We start from the raw sequence: 16312 nt of genomic DNA, 5'->3' as shown, positions 1-16312 counted from the left end.
GCAGGAATGCGTTGGAATAGTCAAGTCCAGAAGTAACAAAGGCAGGGATGACGGGTCAGCAGCGGATGAGCTGAGGCAACGGCGATGTTACAGAGGTGGAAATATGTATTCATAATTATGCTGTGGATATGTGGTCAAAAACATACTTCAGGGTTAAGTATGGCACCAAGGTTGCAAACAGTCCGGTTCAGGCACAGACACAAGTTGGGGAGAGGGATTGAGTCGGTGGCTAGAGAGCTGAGTTTGTGGCAATGACAATTACAAATATCAGAATATTTCACAGGCTATCACGTGCAAAATGTGTGGATGCATTTTAAAATTCAATCGGTTGAAAAACCAGGTTACAGAAAGTTACGGATTTCAAATCTTATGCAAGACAGTTCAATAAAGGGGCGGTTCAAAGGATTTCAGCTGAGTTTAAACTGCAGTTCAGTCTATTACAACGACAACTCGTGTACTCAAACGGAACAAGTTTGGGGTTTGATATAATAGAAGGTGAACTAGGTGAGAAGTGATGTAAGTTAGATTCAGAAAAAGCACTAAAATGGAACAGTCGGTAACAGAACATCAATTAGTCTCCTCTGATCATGGAGCAATCAAAAAGTCGACACACTGTTTTTGAAACGAAGATAATTTGTTCAACATTTATACAAGATATTAATCTCCAGCCCATATATAGGGGTTATTAAGATAATCGGAAACAAACAAGAGCAGCCAGAATGAACATGGTTCAGTGCCCAAAGCAATCCCAGTAAATCCTGTTCCATTTACAAATGCAGCTTTTCTCCTCAGACCATTTAAAACTAAGATGAGGAGGAATTTCTTCTCTCAGAGGGTTGTAATCTGTGGAATTCTCTGCCCCAGAGAGCTGTGGAGGCTGGGTCATTGAATATATTTAAGGCTGAGGTAGACAGGTTTAACAGAGTTGTTCACAATCAGGAAGGCTTTAGATTGAGTCAGGGAACAGAGTAGTTCTGCTCACACAATCAAAGAATGGTTACAGCACGAAAGGCCATTCGGCTCGTCGAGCCCTTGCGGGCTCCCAACCAGTCTCACTGCCCCGCCCTTTCCCACCGGTCCTGCAAATGTTTTCTTTCAGATACTTATCCAATTCCCTTTTTAAAGCTGTGATTGAGTCTGCCTCCACCACCCTTTCAGGCGGTGCATTCCAGATCCTAACGACTCACTGCATAAAATAGATTTTTCTTCCATTGTCTTTGGTTCTTCTTCTCATCCACTTTAAATCCGTCTCCTCTGGTTCTCGACCCCTCCACCAATGGGAACAGTATCTCTCAATCTACTCTGTCCAGACCCCTCATGATTTTGAACACCTCGATCAATTCTCCTCGCAACCTTCTCTGCTCCAAGGAGAACAACCCCAGCTTCTCCAGTCAATCCACGGAACTGAAGTCCCTATTCTCGTGAATCATTCTTGTCAATCTTTTCTGCACCCTCTCTAAGGCCATCACATCCGAATCTGCGGTGCCCAGAATTGGACACAATGATCCAGTTGAGACCGAACCAGTGTTTTACAAAGGATCATCATAACCTCCTTGCTTTTGTACTCTGTGATGCCCAGGATCCTGCAAGCTTTTTTAACTGCTTTCCCAACCTGTCCTGCCACCTTCACCGATTTGTCCACATATACCCGCAGGTCTCACTGTTCATGCATCCCCTTTAGGATTGTACCCATTCGTTTATATTGTCTCTCCTTGTTCATTTAATCATGCTTTTCTAATTTTATTTCTTAACTCTGATTCACGGCCTCATTTTATTTCTTCCTCCGAACCCCACAACTTAATCTGGCAGCGTAATGTTGGCGAGTGGTGATTGATTGCCCTGGGAACCAACAGGAAGAGATGTCAGAGGCCGGAGGGCAGAGGGTGCAGCGTGTTCTGCAACAAATCACGGTGCTTGAGTGGTGGATCCTGAGTCGGCCCATCGGGTGAGTATGTTTCAACATCTGTTAAACAATTTATCTTTAAAAGTTAAATTGAGATTTCCTTTGTCAACAAAACAGTTTAACATCTGTCAGTATTTTATTTCCATTTATGAGTTCCTATTATGAGTTTCAGACACTTCAGTTCCAAGTTTACCAGGTATTTAAAGGTCATTCATTCCCTCTTTTCATGTCGCTGTTAGTTAAAGGGAAAGAGATTGATTTCCTCTCATTATGCATTTGCAGTAGTAAAAGTAACATCCTTCCTGTTGGTAGTGATTTACATTCTGTGCTGGGCGAGATGACTGGTGGCATCAACCTTTAAAATACACATTCTCGTGTTCAAATCTCTCCAGGTTCTCACCCATCCCTATCTCTGTAACCTTCTCCAGCCCACCAATCCTCTTAACAGTTTGTTTTCTTTGGAACAGAGGAGGCTGAGGGCAGACGTTAATGAGGTGTAGAAAATTATGAGGGACCTAGATAGAGTGGATAGGAAGGACCTATTTCCCTTCGCAGAGGGGTCAGCAACTAGCTGAACCTTTTAGCCAGTATGTAGCAAGCCCAGCAAGAGAGGGGGAAGTTCTGGACTTTGTATTAGGGATTGAAGCTGGGCAGGTGGAAGGGGTATCAGTGGGAGAGCATTGGTGCTATTGATCGTAATTCTCTTAGATTTAGGGTAGTTATGGAAAAGGACAAAGATAGACCAGGAATAAAAGTTCTCAATTGGGGGAAAGCCAATTTTACTGAACTGAGATGTGGTTTAGCCAAAGTGGACTGGAAACAGCTACTTGAAATGGTGAGAGATTGGGAAATGTTGGTGTTCAGAGGGACCTTGGTGTCCTTGTACACGAATCACTGAAAGTTAACATGCAGGCACAGCAAGCAATTAAGAAAACAAATGGTATGTCGGCCTTTATTACAAGAGGAGTTGAGGATAATAGTAAACATAAGAACAGGAACATAAGAAATAGGAACTGGAGTAGGCCATACGGCCCCTCGAGCCTGCTCCGCCATTCAATGAGATCATGGCTGATCTGATCATAACTCAGCTCCACTTACCCGCGAGCACTCCATAACCCCTTATCCCCTTATCATTTAAAAAACTATTTCTGTCTCAAGTTTATTCAATATCCCAGCTTCCACAGTTCTCTGAGGCAGCGAGTTCGACAGGTTTACAACCGTCTGAGAGAAGAAATTCCTCCTCATCTGTTTTAAATGGGCAGCCCCTTCTTCTAAGATCATGCCCTCTAGTTCCAGTCTCCCCCCATCTTATACGTTTCGATAAGATCACCTCTCATTCTTCTGAATTCCAATGAGTAGAGGCCAAAACTACTCAACCTTTCCTCATAATTCAACCTGCTGATCCCTTATATCAACCTAGTGAACCTTCTCTGAACTGCCTCCAAAGCAATTATATTCTTTCCTAAATATGGAAACCAAAACTGCATTCAGTATTCCAGGTGTGGCCTCACCAAAACCTTCTATAGCTGCAGCAAGACTTCCCCGCTTTTATACTCCATCCCCTTTGCAAAAAAGGTCAAAAAACAATTGGCCTTCCTGATCACTTGCTGTACCTGCATACTATCCTTTAGTGTTTCATGCACAAGTAACCCCAGGGCCTGCTGTTTTGCGGCACATTGCAATCTTTCTCCATTTAAATAATAACTTGCTCCGAGACATCTTACTGCAATTATATAGGACCCTGCTGAGACGACACCTGGAGTATTGTGTACAGTTATGATTGCTTACCTAAGGAAGGATGTACTTACCATTGAGGATGGCAACGAAGGTTCGCCAGACTGATACCTGGGATGGAGGGATTGTCCTGTGAGGAGAGATTGAGTAGACTAGGCCTATATTCTGTAGAGGTTAGAAGAATGAGAGGTGATCTCATTTTAAAACATAAAAATTCTTACAGGGTTTGACAGTATAGATCAGGGGTGTCAAACATACGGCCCGCGGGCCGAACACGGTCCCGCAAGCCTCTTCCTCCGGCCCACCACGTGTTTTAATTTATATGAACCCTCCCCTCCCCCCCGCCCCGATCTTTTGCTTGCTGACTGGAACACAACTTGAATTTGACGGCCGTCACGGAACAGGAGGAGGGTGGCGGAGGCACGGGAAAGGTCAGTCGGTGTACACGGGGAGCAATTCTGGGACAACGAGGGCACTCACATGGACTGTCAATGGGAGATAAGTTTTGAGTGAGGCAGTGAGTAGATAAACACCAAGAGAGAGGGGGAGGAGTGTCGCTGGAACTCCAGGTGATGTAACAGATGATGGGGGTTAGTGCAGGGTAGGTAGTGAGGGGGTTGTGTTCTTGCACTTCTCCCCCCTCCTCAGCCCCAGTGAGGCGCTGATTTTAAAATTCTCAGCTTCCTGTTCAAACCCCTCGATGGCCCCGCCCCTCCCTATCTCTGTAACCTCCTCCAGCCCCTACAACTTTCCCTCTCTCTGTAACCTTCTCCAGTCCCGACACCCCTCCCTATCTCTGTAACCTCCTCCAGCCCCTACAACTTTCCCTCTCTCTGTAACCTTCTCCAGTCCCGACACCCCTCCCTATCTCTGTAACCTCCTCCAGCCCCTACTACCTCCCTATCTCTGTAACCTCCTCCAGTCCCTACAACCCTACCTATCTCTGTAACCTCCTCCAGACCCTACACCCGTCCCTATCTCTGTAACATCCTCCAGCCCTACACCCCTCCCTATCTCTCTAACCTCCTTGAGCCCCTACACCTCTCCCTATCTTTGTAACCTCCTCCAGCCCTACACCTTTCCCTATCTATGTAACCTCCTCCAGCCCTACACCCCTCCCTCTCTCTCTAACCTCTTCGAGCCCCTCCACCTCTCCCGATCTCGCTAACGTTGTTAGGGTTAACTTAACCCACCACTAGGATTCTGTTAGCCTTAAAGTAAATGCAGGTTTTATTAATACAAGCCGGCAGGGAAGCTATCCTTGAAGGAATGCTCGAAGATAGAGCCAGAGACATATTACTTTATACAGTTTCAGATTATAGCATTAAGTAAATACGTAAGTTCGAATTAATACATGCTGATTGATTAATACATGATTGGAACAGCGCTTCCTCCAATCTGGCTTCTATATGCCTTAATTGGCAATTCCAAATACATGTTGTTATGATTCTTTTTAATTAACTCTTATCTTGCTATACAATTCAAATTCTATGTTATCTGTGTCTGTGCCCAGCTCCCAAGGCCTTTGGTCTATGAATTGGAACATCTGCTCCTCTGTGGAAGGCATCCCACACATGGTTCCCACAGTCTGAAAACAGGCTGTGGGATCCATTTTAAAAACCTCTTAACTCCATTTTAAAACATCGCAATTGTTATTATTAATTGTAATTTCAATTTGTAATCTGCCCTTTCAGTCCCTCCTGTTGATCCCTGATTATTTCTAAATAATCAGCTGACCACATATATGTTCTGAGCCATCTGCTGGAAATGGTGATATCAAGTCCATATTCCTGGGATCGCTCATAGTTCCATCTTTTGCGGAATCTTTACACACTACCCCTGACCATTCCCCTGGGATATTGGCACGCCATTTATATTTCTTTTTGTACATACAGTGCATAAGCTCGGGGGTCTTGGTTGTTTCCCTAACGCGTTACAAAATCATTCGCCTCCCTATCATGCCTACATTACATAATTAACAAGGCTGTTTGATGTTCGGCTAGAACCACGTGGTTGTATATCTCTCTGATCTGACACATCAGATATAGTTGGATCACGATACATGTCCCTTCCAGTACCATTATTATCTCAATTAAATGCCACATCAATTTGAGGACTGCGTAGGCTTCAGGTGACCAGACCTTAAAAGTATCCCACCATGAACAACAATCTTCCTTTCCCTGCCTTATCCTAACCTGATTCCTCTGTCTCCCGCCTCGGTTTCGTTGATCAGGCGATAGGATTGGGACACTCACGACTCAGATCAGGTGTTCATGCCGTTTTGTTTTGTTTGATTAACCCTCTTTGGATCTAGCAAAGGCTTTCTGCGTTCTTGGTTACGGGCCTTGGCCAACCTCTTCTTCCTGCATCTCTTGTATCTGCCTGTGCAGTCTCCCAGGAGCATCAACACCACTATCAGCTGCACTAGGACTAACACATGGGATATAATTCGAATCCCTATCTTGTAACTTTACTCGGGTAAGCCTCGCCTGTCTTTGCACTTGTTACATAACATCACCAACCAACTCAAGGCTATTACTATCTTTACTGCCACTAGGGTATGGGAAAGGATCCTTATCCAGGGATGTATAATCTCAAGTACCAAGGCGGGTTTTTCAGGTTATCCTTTATTTCACTGTCCAGTTCTTCAGCTTTCTCCTTCAGCTCTTAATATATTTTAATGTTATTTCTTGAGCTCAGTTAAATCTTCAAGTAACAGGTGAATTGATTGTGCTTGCTCTTCCATGTAAACATCCATGCCTTGCTTAATCTCATCACTTATATTTCATGTCATTGTCTTCCTGGCATGTCATGTTTGCTCTTCCCACTGCCACCGACAGTCTTGGAGTAACGTAAGTTCCCAGGCTAGTTACCACACAATATTCTCCTCGCCCATGATAGGTGTAATGTGTGGGTTCGGTTCGGGCAGGGTTTATTCCCATGACACATCCTTCCGTAGTATTGTCAAACCCGCAGCTATCCTTGCTCCCGTCTCCCACTGGGTGAGGGCATATAGTTAGACTCCCTTCTCTCCGGCACATGGATAAAGATATTCCCCTTATATTTCCATTCTTTTTGATCTCATACTGGTCCATCGCGGATGCACTCTTCCCCTCGTATTATGTTTGTTTCCCCTCACATCCTCCTGTAACCGCATACACCCTTGTCATTCCTTTCAAAAAGGGCCACATTACAGCAAAAGTCTAAAGGGACAAAGTGTGTTAAAAAGACAAGCCTGAAGGCTCTGTGCCTCCATGTGAGGAATATTCGTAATAAGGTGGACGAATTAACTGCACAGGCACCAATTAATGAATATGATATAATTGGCACCACGGAGACATGGCTGTCCTAAGGCTGTGTCCCCTGGTTCTGGACTTCCCCAAAATCGGGAACAAGCTACCCGCATCTAACCTGTCCCGTCCCGCCAGAATCCTTATGTTTCTATGAAATCCCCTCTCATCCTTCTCAACTCCAATATATAAAAATCCAGTTGATCCAGTCTCTCCTCATATGATAGTCCGGCCATCCCGGGAATCAGTCTGGTGAACCTTCGCTGCACTCCCTCAATAGCAAGAACGTCCTTCCTCAGATTATGAGACCAAAACTGAACACAATATTCCATGTGAGGCCTCACCAAGGCCCTGTACAACTGCAGTAAGAATATGTTGAATCTGCATTTTACTGTAACTCTATGACATTCTGAACCGATAAAGAAATGGAATCGTGAAATGTATCTGTGTCTCTCAGTCTCTGCCTCACTCTCTACCTCTGTCTCTTTAGAGATCTGTGCATGTGTTTGCGTGTTTGAGTCTTTGTGTCCCTCACGCTGCCTCACTCTGACTCACTCTGTCTTTCCCTGTTTTTCTGTTTGTCTCGATCTCTCAATCTGCCCGTGTCTTTCTCACAGTGTCCAGTTCTGATCCAAAGGGATTATCTCAGTCTCTCCGTCTGACTGTCTCTCTCTTTCCCATCATTACTGTCTGTCTATGTCTCTGCCTGTCTGTTTCTCTTTGCCTGTCTCTGTTCGACCCTGTCTCTAACCTGTTGAGTATTTCCATCATTTTCTGTTTTTATCTCTGTCTCTCGCTCTCACCTCTCACTATCTCTCTCTCTCTCTCTTTGACGCTCCCTTTTTCCATGTCTTTGTCTTTGTCTCTGGCTTTCCTGTACTCTTTGCCTCCCTCTCTTTATGGAGCACACACACACACATATCTGTGTATGTGTGTGTTTGAGTCTTTGTTTCACTCAGTCTGCCTATCCCTCTCAGTCTCACACTTGCTCTCTCTCTATTTCTCTAGCTCGCTGTCTGTCTCTCCCTGTTCCTGTTTTTGTATCTGTCTCTCAATGTGTCTGTCTCTTTCTCATGGTGTCTAGTTCTTTTCACAGCTCGATTCCTGCTGTCTCAAAATCTACACCCGTCAGTACCTCGTTAGTATAGTCGTGAGTATCCCCACCTGTCATGCGGGAGGAAGCATTTTCGAAATGTAGAATTGTACTTCTGTTATTCGGTATAGATTCATATTAAAAGTTCCAGAGCAACATAGAAGAGTAAAAATACAGCAAGACGATATTGGCTCTTCCAGATTTTTAGGAAACGGAGACTTTTTCAGGACTCTGTGGTGTTCTGATGCAGAGAGATGGATGATTGAGTTATATCTTAGTAACATTTAAAAACACACAGACGCAGTAATCGTGGCCGAGTGGTTAAGGTGATGGACTAGATATCCATTGGAGTTTACCCGCGCAGGTTCGAATCCTGCCGACTACGGATTCCAGCATTTTTCATTCAATTTCAGACTTTAACCAGGTCCCTGCAAAACGGATCCTGAGTTGGATGGAATAACGTCCCACACCTTTCAACACTGACATGTTATTCTCATTTTCATTAATCTGCAATATTTACGATACATACGGATAGAAAAACGCAAAAATCAGCTAAATTAGCGACAGTGATTCAGCCTGTCTATCCCTCTATATGTCTAAGGCACTCTGTGTATGTCCATTGGTGCATCTATATTTTTGGTTATGTATGCGTGTGTGTCTCTGTGTCTGTCTATCTGTGTGTGTGTCTCTGTGTCTGTCTATCTGTGTATATGTCTCTGTGTATGCGCAACTGTCTGCGGATATCATCACCATGAATTTGGTATGTCCTGGAACTTTAAAAAAAGATTTGGGGAAAATAATACGGTTGTGACATTTGATATCGGCTTTGCTTCAGCGACAGCATTTTCGACTTCAAGTCCCACTCCTGAGACTTGAGCATATAATCTTGGTTGAGACTCAAGTGCAGTACTTGGGGAATTTTGCATTGTTGAAGATGTTGACTTTCGGATGAAATGTTAAATTGAAGCTCCATCTGCTCTCTCGGGTGAATGTGAATGTTCCGACAGCATTATTCGATAAAGAGTACTGAGTTGCCCCCATGTCACTTTTATATAAATATTCTGAAATGCTCACTGAAAACCTGTGTGTATGCGTGTGTCTGTGAGGGTGGAGCTCAAGCCCAGATTCTCACAGAGACAGAATGTGAAGGTTCACAAGTCCAGAATGGCCGAGTGTATAAGTCGTTGCATTTAAGATCCAATGGGTTTATATTTACGTGGGTTCGAACCCCACTCCTGGTAACTCTTGAATTTAACACCGATTTTCTCCCATCCTGCTCAGTGATACCCTCTGTCACATTCTCAACTGACCAAGAAATGGGATTGTGAAGTGCCTCTCACTCTATGTCTTTAGAGAGCTCTGTATATCTTTACGTGTTTGAGTCTCTGACTCAATGTGTCTGAGGACCAACAAGCTGAATTCAGGGAGCTAGGAGTTAAATTAAAAAGTAGGATTTCAAAGGTCGCAAACTCATAATTGCTACCAGCGCCACCTGCTAGTCAGAGCAGCAATCGCAGGATATCTCAGATGAATACGTGGCTTGAAGTGTGGTGCAGATGGGAGGGATTCAAGTTCTGGGACTTTGGAACCGGTTCTGCGGGAGGTGGGACCAGAACGAAACCGGACGGTCTGCACCTGGGCAGGACCAGAACCAATGTTCAAGGGGGAGTGCATGCTAGTGTTTCTGGGGAGGGTTTAAAGTAATATGGCAGGGCGACGGGAGACAGAGGGAAGTAGAATGGGCGCAGAAGTGAAAGAATAAAGGTAAAGGTGGAGGGCAGAGAAACCCACGGCAAAAATCAAATAGGGCCACTTTACAGCAAAATTCTAAAGGGTCAACGTGTGTTAAAATAACAAGCCTGGAGGCTCTGTGCCTCATTGCGAGGAGTATTCGTAATAAGCTGGACGAATTAACTGCACAAGCAGCAATTACTGAATATGAAATAATTGACATCACGGAGACATGGCTCCAGGGTGACCAAGGCTGGGAATTCAACATTCAGGAAGCATAGACAGAAATGAAAAGGTGGTAGGGTAGCGTTGCTGGTTAAAGAGGAAATTAGGGCAATAGTGAGGAAATTAAGGCAATAGTAAGGAACGACATTAGCTTGGATGATGTGGAATATGAATGGGTGGAGCTGCGGAATACCAAAGGGAAGAAAACGCAAGTGGAGTTGTGTACAGATCAGCAGACAGTAGTAGTGAGGTTGGGGACAGCATCAAACAAGAAATTAGGGATGCGTGCCATAAAGATACAGCTGTTATCAAGGGCGACTTTACTTTACATGTAGATTGGGCTAACCAAACAGGTAGCAATATGGTGGAGGTGTATTTCCTCGAGCGTATTCGGGATGGTTTTCTCACTCAGTATATCGAGGGATCATCTAGTGAGCTGGCCATCCTAGACTGGGTGATGTGTAATGAGAAAGGACCAATTAGCAATCTTGTTATGCGAGGCCCCTTGGGAAAGAGTGACCATAATAAGGTAGAATTCTTTATTAAGGTGGCGAGTGACACAGTTAATTGAGAGACTAGGGTCCTGAATTTAAGGAAAGATAACTTCGATGGTATGAGGCGTGAATTTGCTAGAATAGACTGGCGAATGATACTTAAAGGGTTGAAGGTGGATAGGCCATGGCAAACATTTAAAGATCAAATGGATGAACTTCAACAATTGTATTTCCCTGTCTGGAGTAAAAATAAAATGGGGAATGTGGCTCAACCGTGGCTAACAAAGGAAATTAAGGATAGTGTTAAATCCAGGGAAGAGGCATATAAATTGGCCAGAAAAAGCTTCAACCTGAGGACTGGAAGGAATTTAGAATTCGGCAGAGGAGGACAAAGGGTTTAATTAGGAGGGGGAACATAGATTATGAGAGGAATCTTGCTGGGAACATAATAAAGTTCGATAGATATGTGAAGACAAAAAGATTAGAGAAGACAAACGTAGGTCCCTTGCAATCAGATTCAGGTGAATTTATAATGGGGAAGAAGGCAATTGTAGACCAGTTGAACAATCACTTTGGTTCTGTCTTCACGAAGGAAGAAACGCATAACCTTCCAGAAATACGAGGGCACCAAGGATCTAGCGAGAAGGAGGAACTGAAGGAAATCCTTATCAGTCAGGTAATTGTGTTCGGGAAATTGATGGGATTGAAGGCCGATAAATCCCCGGGGCCTGATAGTCTGCATTGGAAAGTACTTAAGGAAGTGGCCCTAGAAATAGCGGATGATCATTTTCGAACAGTCTATCGACTCTAGATCAGTTCATATGAACTGAAGGGTAAATAATGTAACACCACATTTTAAAAAAGGAGGGAGATAGAAAGCGGATAATTACAGACCGGTTAGCCTGACATCAGTAGTGGGGAAAATGTACGAATCAATTTATTAAAGATGAAATAGCAGCGCATTTGGAAAGCAGTGACAGGATCGGTCCAAGCTGCATGAATATATGAATGGGAAATCAAGCTCGACAAAACTTCTGGAATTATTTGAGGATGTAGCTAGTATAATGGACAAGGGCAACCAGTGGATGTGGTGTATTTGGACTTTCAAAAGGCTTTCAACCAGGTCCCACTCACGTATTGGTGTGCAAAGTTAAAGCACATGGTATTGGGGGTAATGTACTGACGTGGATAGAGAACTGGTTGGCAGACAGAAAGCAGAGAGTCGGGATAAACGGTCCTTTTCAGAAAAGCAGGCAGTGACTAGTGGGGTGCCACAGCGCTCAGTGCTGGGATCCCAGCTATTTACAATATACATTAATAATTTAGATGAAGGAATTGAGTGTAATATCTTCAAGTTTGCAGATGATACTAACAGGGTGGCGGTGTGAGCTGTGAGGAGGATGCTAAGAGGCTGCAGGGTGACTTGGACCGGTTAGGTGAGAGGGCAAATGCATGGCAGATGCAGTATAATGTGGATAAATATGAGGTTATCCACTTTAGTGGCAAAAACACGAAGGCAGAATATTATCTGTATGGCAGCAGATTTGGAAAACGGGAGCTGCAACGAGACCAGGGTGTCATGGTACATCAGTCATTGAAAGCTGGCATGCAGTTCCAGCAGGCAGTGAAGAAGGCAAATGGTATGTTTGCCTTCATAGCTAGGGGATTTGCGTATCGGCGCAGGGAGGTCTTACTGCAGTTGTACAGGACCTTTGTGAGACCTCACCTGGAATATTGTGTTCAGTTTTGGTCTCGTAATCTGAGGAAGGTCTTTCTTGCTATTGAGGGAGTGCAGCAAAGGTTTACCTGACTGATTCCCGGGATGGCAGGACTGACATATGAGGAGAGATTGAATAGACTGTGTCTCTGTGTCTGTCTATCTGTATATATGTCTCTGTGTATGTGCAACTGTCTGTGGAAATCATCACCGTGAACTTGGTATGTCCTGGAACTTAAAAAAAAAGACTTGGGGAAAGTAATACGGCTGTGAACTTTTGTCTCAGCTTTGGTTCAGTGGCAGCATTCTCGACTGAATCAGGAGTTTGTGTGTTCAAGTCGCACTCCTGAGACTTGAGCATATAATCTTTGCTAACACTCAACTGCAGGACTTGGGGAATTTTGCATTGTTGAAGCTGTTGACATTCGGATGAAATGTTAAATTGAAGCTCCGTCTGCGCACTCGGGTGGATGTGAGAGGTCCCAGAGCATTACTTCAAAAAGATTAGGAGAGTTGCCCCCGTGTCAATATTGCTAAAAATGATCGGAAATGGTCCCTGAAACCCGATGTGCATGTGTGTGGCTGTGGGGGTGGAGATGAAGCCCAGATTCTCACAGAGACAGAATCCAATTGCTGACGGCACCAGGATGGCCGAGAGGTTAAGGCGTTGGGCTGGTGATCCAATGGGTTTTTACGCTCGTGGGTTCGTATCCCACTCCTGGTGATTGCTTAATTAAACAAAGATTTTTTTCCCATCCTGCTCAGTGATACCCGAATTTCATCTGTTGCATTTGCATTTTTCTGTAACTCGGTGACACTCTGAGCAGATAATGAAATGAAATTGTGCAATGTATCTGTGTCGCTAAGTCTCTGCCTCTCTCTCCCTTTAGAGAGCTGTGTATGTGTTTGTGTATTTGAATCTTTGTCTCTCTCAGTCTGCCTCTCTCTGATTCACTCTGTCTGTCCCTTTTACTTTGTTTGTCTCTGTCTCTCAATCTGTCTCTTTCTCACGATGTCAAGTTCTGTTCCAAAGGGATTCTCTCAGACTATCTGTCTGACTGTCTCTCTCTTTCCATCATCTCTGTCTGTCCATGTCTTTGCCTGTCTCTATTACTCCCTGCCTCTAACCTGATGAGTATTTCCATCATTTTCTGTTTTTGCCTCTTTGTCTCTCTCTCTATCTGTCTTTTTCTCTATCTGTCTCCCTCTTTGTCTCTCTCTTTGTCCCTGGCTTTTTCTTTTCATTCCATCACTATTTGCCTCCCTCTCTTTTTGGAGCACGCAAACACATCTATGTGTATGTATGTTTTCAAGTCTTTGTCTCACTCAGTCTGACCCTCCGTCTCAGTCTCAAACTTTCTGTCTCTCTCTGTCTCTATCTCACTTTCTGTCACTCCCTGTTTCCCTGTTTGTCTCTGTTTCTCAATGTGTCTCTCTCTTTCTCACGGTGTCCAGTTCTGTTCCAATCGGATTCTCCCAGTCTCTCTTTCTGACTGTCTCACTCTTTCCCATCATCTCTGTCTGTCTATGTCTCTGCCTGTCTGTCTCTCTTTGTCTGTCTCTGTTAGTCCCTGTCTCTAACCTGATAAGAGTTTCCATCATTTTCTGCTTTTGTCTCTATCTCTCTCTCTCTATCTGTATCTCTCCTTGTCACTGTATTTATCATTGTCTTTCTCTCATTCTATCCCTCTCTCTCTTAATAGATCACACACACAGACCTCTGTATATGTATGTGTTTGAGTCTTTTTCTCACTCAGTCTGCCTCTCCTTCTCAGTCTCACACTTTCTGTCTCTCGTTGTCTCTATCTCGCTGTCTGTCTCTCCCTGTTTGTCGGTTTGCCTCTGTGTCTCAATGTGTCTGTCGACTTTTCATGGTGTCCAGTTCTATTCACAACTCGATTCCTGCTCTGACAGAACTGATGCTCGTCAGTTTCTCGTTTGTATAGTATTGAGTATCCCCGCCGGTCATGAGGAGTCCGGGGATCAATTCCCCGACGGGGAGGCAGTTGTTTCAAAATGTTGAATTTTACTTCTGTTTCTTGGAAGAGATTCATATTAAAAAGTTCCAGAGCAATATAGAACTGTAAAAATACAGGTAGAGGAGATTGCCTCTTCCTGATTTTGAGCAAACGGAGACTTTTTCATGATTCTTGGGCCGTCTGCTGCACAGAGATGGATGACTGAGTTGTTTCTGCGTAACGTTCAAGGAGGCAGAAATGCATTAGTCGTGGCCGAGTGGTTAAGGCGATGAACTCGAAATCCATTGAGTTTTCCCCATGCAGTTTCGAATCCTGCAGACTTCGATACCCAGCATTTTTCATTGCATTTAACAATTTAACCATGTCTCTCGAAAACTGATCCTGAGATCGGTGGAATAACATCCCACACCTTTCAACACTGACTTCTCTTTCTGATTTTTATTAATCTGCAATATTAAAGATACATACGGATAGAAAAACGCAAAAAGCTGTCAAAGTTTCTACAGTGATTCAGACTGCCTATCCTTCTATATGTCTAAGGCATCGGGGCATCTCCGTTGGTGCGTGTAACTGTCTGTGGAAATCACCACCATGAATTTGGTATGTCCTGGAACTTATAAAAAAGAATTGGGAAATGTAATACTGTTGTGAACTTTGGTATCGGCTTTGTTGCAGTGGCAGCAGTCTCGACTGAATCAGGAGTTTGTGTGTTCAATTCCCACTCCTGAGACTTAAGCATATAATCTTGGCCTACACTCTAGTGCAGCACTTGGGGAATTTTGCATTGTTGAAGCTGTTGACGTTCGGATGAAATGTTAAATTGAAGCTCCGTCTGCACCCTCGTATGGATGTGAAACATCCCAGAGCATGACTCGAAAAAGAATAGGAGAGTTGCCCCCGTGTCAATATTACTAAAAATGTTCGTAAATGCTCACTGAAAAACGATGTGTATGTGTGTGTCTGTGGGAGTGGGGTTGAATCCAGATTCTCGCAGAGACAGAATCCAGATTGTGACAGGACCAGGATGGCCGCGTGGTTAAGGCGGTGGCTTTAAAATTCAATGTACTTTTCCCGCGTGGGTTTGTACCCCACTCCTGGTATCTCTTTAATTTAACACGGATTTCCTCGCATTCCGATCAGTGATACCGGATTTTCATCTGTTGAATCTGCAATTTTCTGTACCTATGTGACACTCTGAGCCGATAATGAAATGAAATTGTGAAATGTATCTGTGTCGCTCGGTCTCTGCCTCTCTCTCTCTTTCGAGAGCTGTGTATGCGTTTGTATGTTTGAGTCTTTGTCTCAATCTATCTGTCCCTGTTTCTCGATTTGTCTCTGTCTCTCAATCTGTCTCTTTCTCACGGTGTCCACGTCTGTCCCAATGGGATTCTCTCAGACTCTTTGTCTGACTGGCTCTCTCTTTCCAATCATTTCTGTCTGACCATGTCTTTGCCTGCCTCTGTTCGTCCCTGTCTCTAACCTGATAAGTATTTCCATCATTTTCATTTTTTGTCTCTATCTCTCTCTCGCTATCTGTCTCTCTCCTTGTCACTGTCTTTATCATTGTCTTTCTCTCACTCTTTCCCTCTCTTTCTTTATAAATCACACACACACACATCTCTGTATATGTTTGTATTTGAGTCTTTTTCTCACTCAGTCTGCCTCAGACTCATACTTTCTGTCTCTCGTTGTCTCTATCTCGTTGTCTGTCTCTCCCTGTTTGTCGGATTGTCTCTGTCTCTCAATACGTCGGTCGGCTTCTCATGGTGTCCAGTTCTGTTCCCATCTCGATTCCAGGTCTGACAGAGACACTAACTGTCAGTTCCTCGTTAGTATAGTGGTGAGTATCCCTGCTGGTTATGCGGGAGACTGGGGTTCAATTCGCCGACGAGGAGGCAGTTGTTTCAAATATACAAAGTTTTACTTTTGTTTCTTGGTATCGACTCATGTTAAAAAGTTCCAGAGTATATAGAACATTAAAAATACAGCAAGATCAGATTGCTACTTCCAGATTTTTAGCAAACGGAGACTGTTTCAGGATTCTGTGAACGTCTGCTGCACAGAAATGGATGACTGAGTTTTATCTGAGTAACATTTAAAGAGGCAGCAGACCAGTAGTTGTGGCCGAGTGGTTAAGACGATGGAC

At 44.0% G+C, this 16312-nt stretch overlaps 1 protein-coding gene and 1 non-coding gene across 2 annotated transcripts in view; both read left to right on the top strand.

Moving 5' to 3' along the window:
• Positions 1 to 16312, top strand: part of LOC139254656 (probable G-protein coupled receptor 139) — a 66177-nt gene that overhangs the window by 26805 nt on the left and 23060 nt on the right. The window lies entirely within an intron of this gene.
• Positions 12829 to 12911, top strand: trnat-ggu (transfer RNA threonine (anticodon GGU)). The gene has a single exon. It is a non-coding gene; the product is annotated as a tRNA-Thr (tRNA).

This window comes from Pristiophorus japonicus, unplaced genomic scaffold (assembly GCF_044704955.1).
Source record: "Pristiophorus japonicus isolate sPriJap1 unplaced genomic scaffold, sPriJap1.hap1 HAP1_SCAFFOLD_571, whole genome shotgun sequence".
Lineage (NCBI taxonomy): Eukaryota > Metazoa > Chordata > Chondrichthyes > Pristiophoridae > Pristiophorus > Pristiophorus japonicus.
This window is presented reverse-complemented; position numbering and strand designations above follow the sequence as displayed.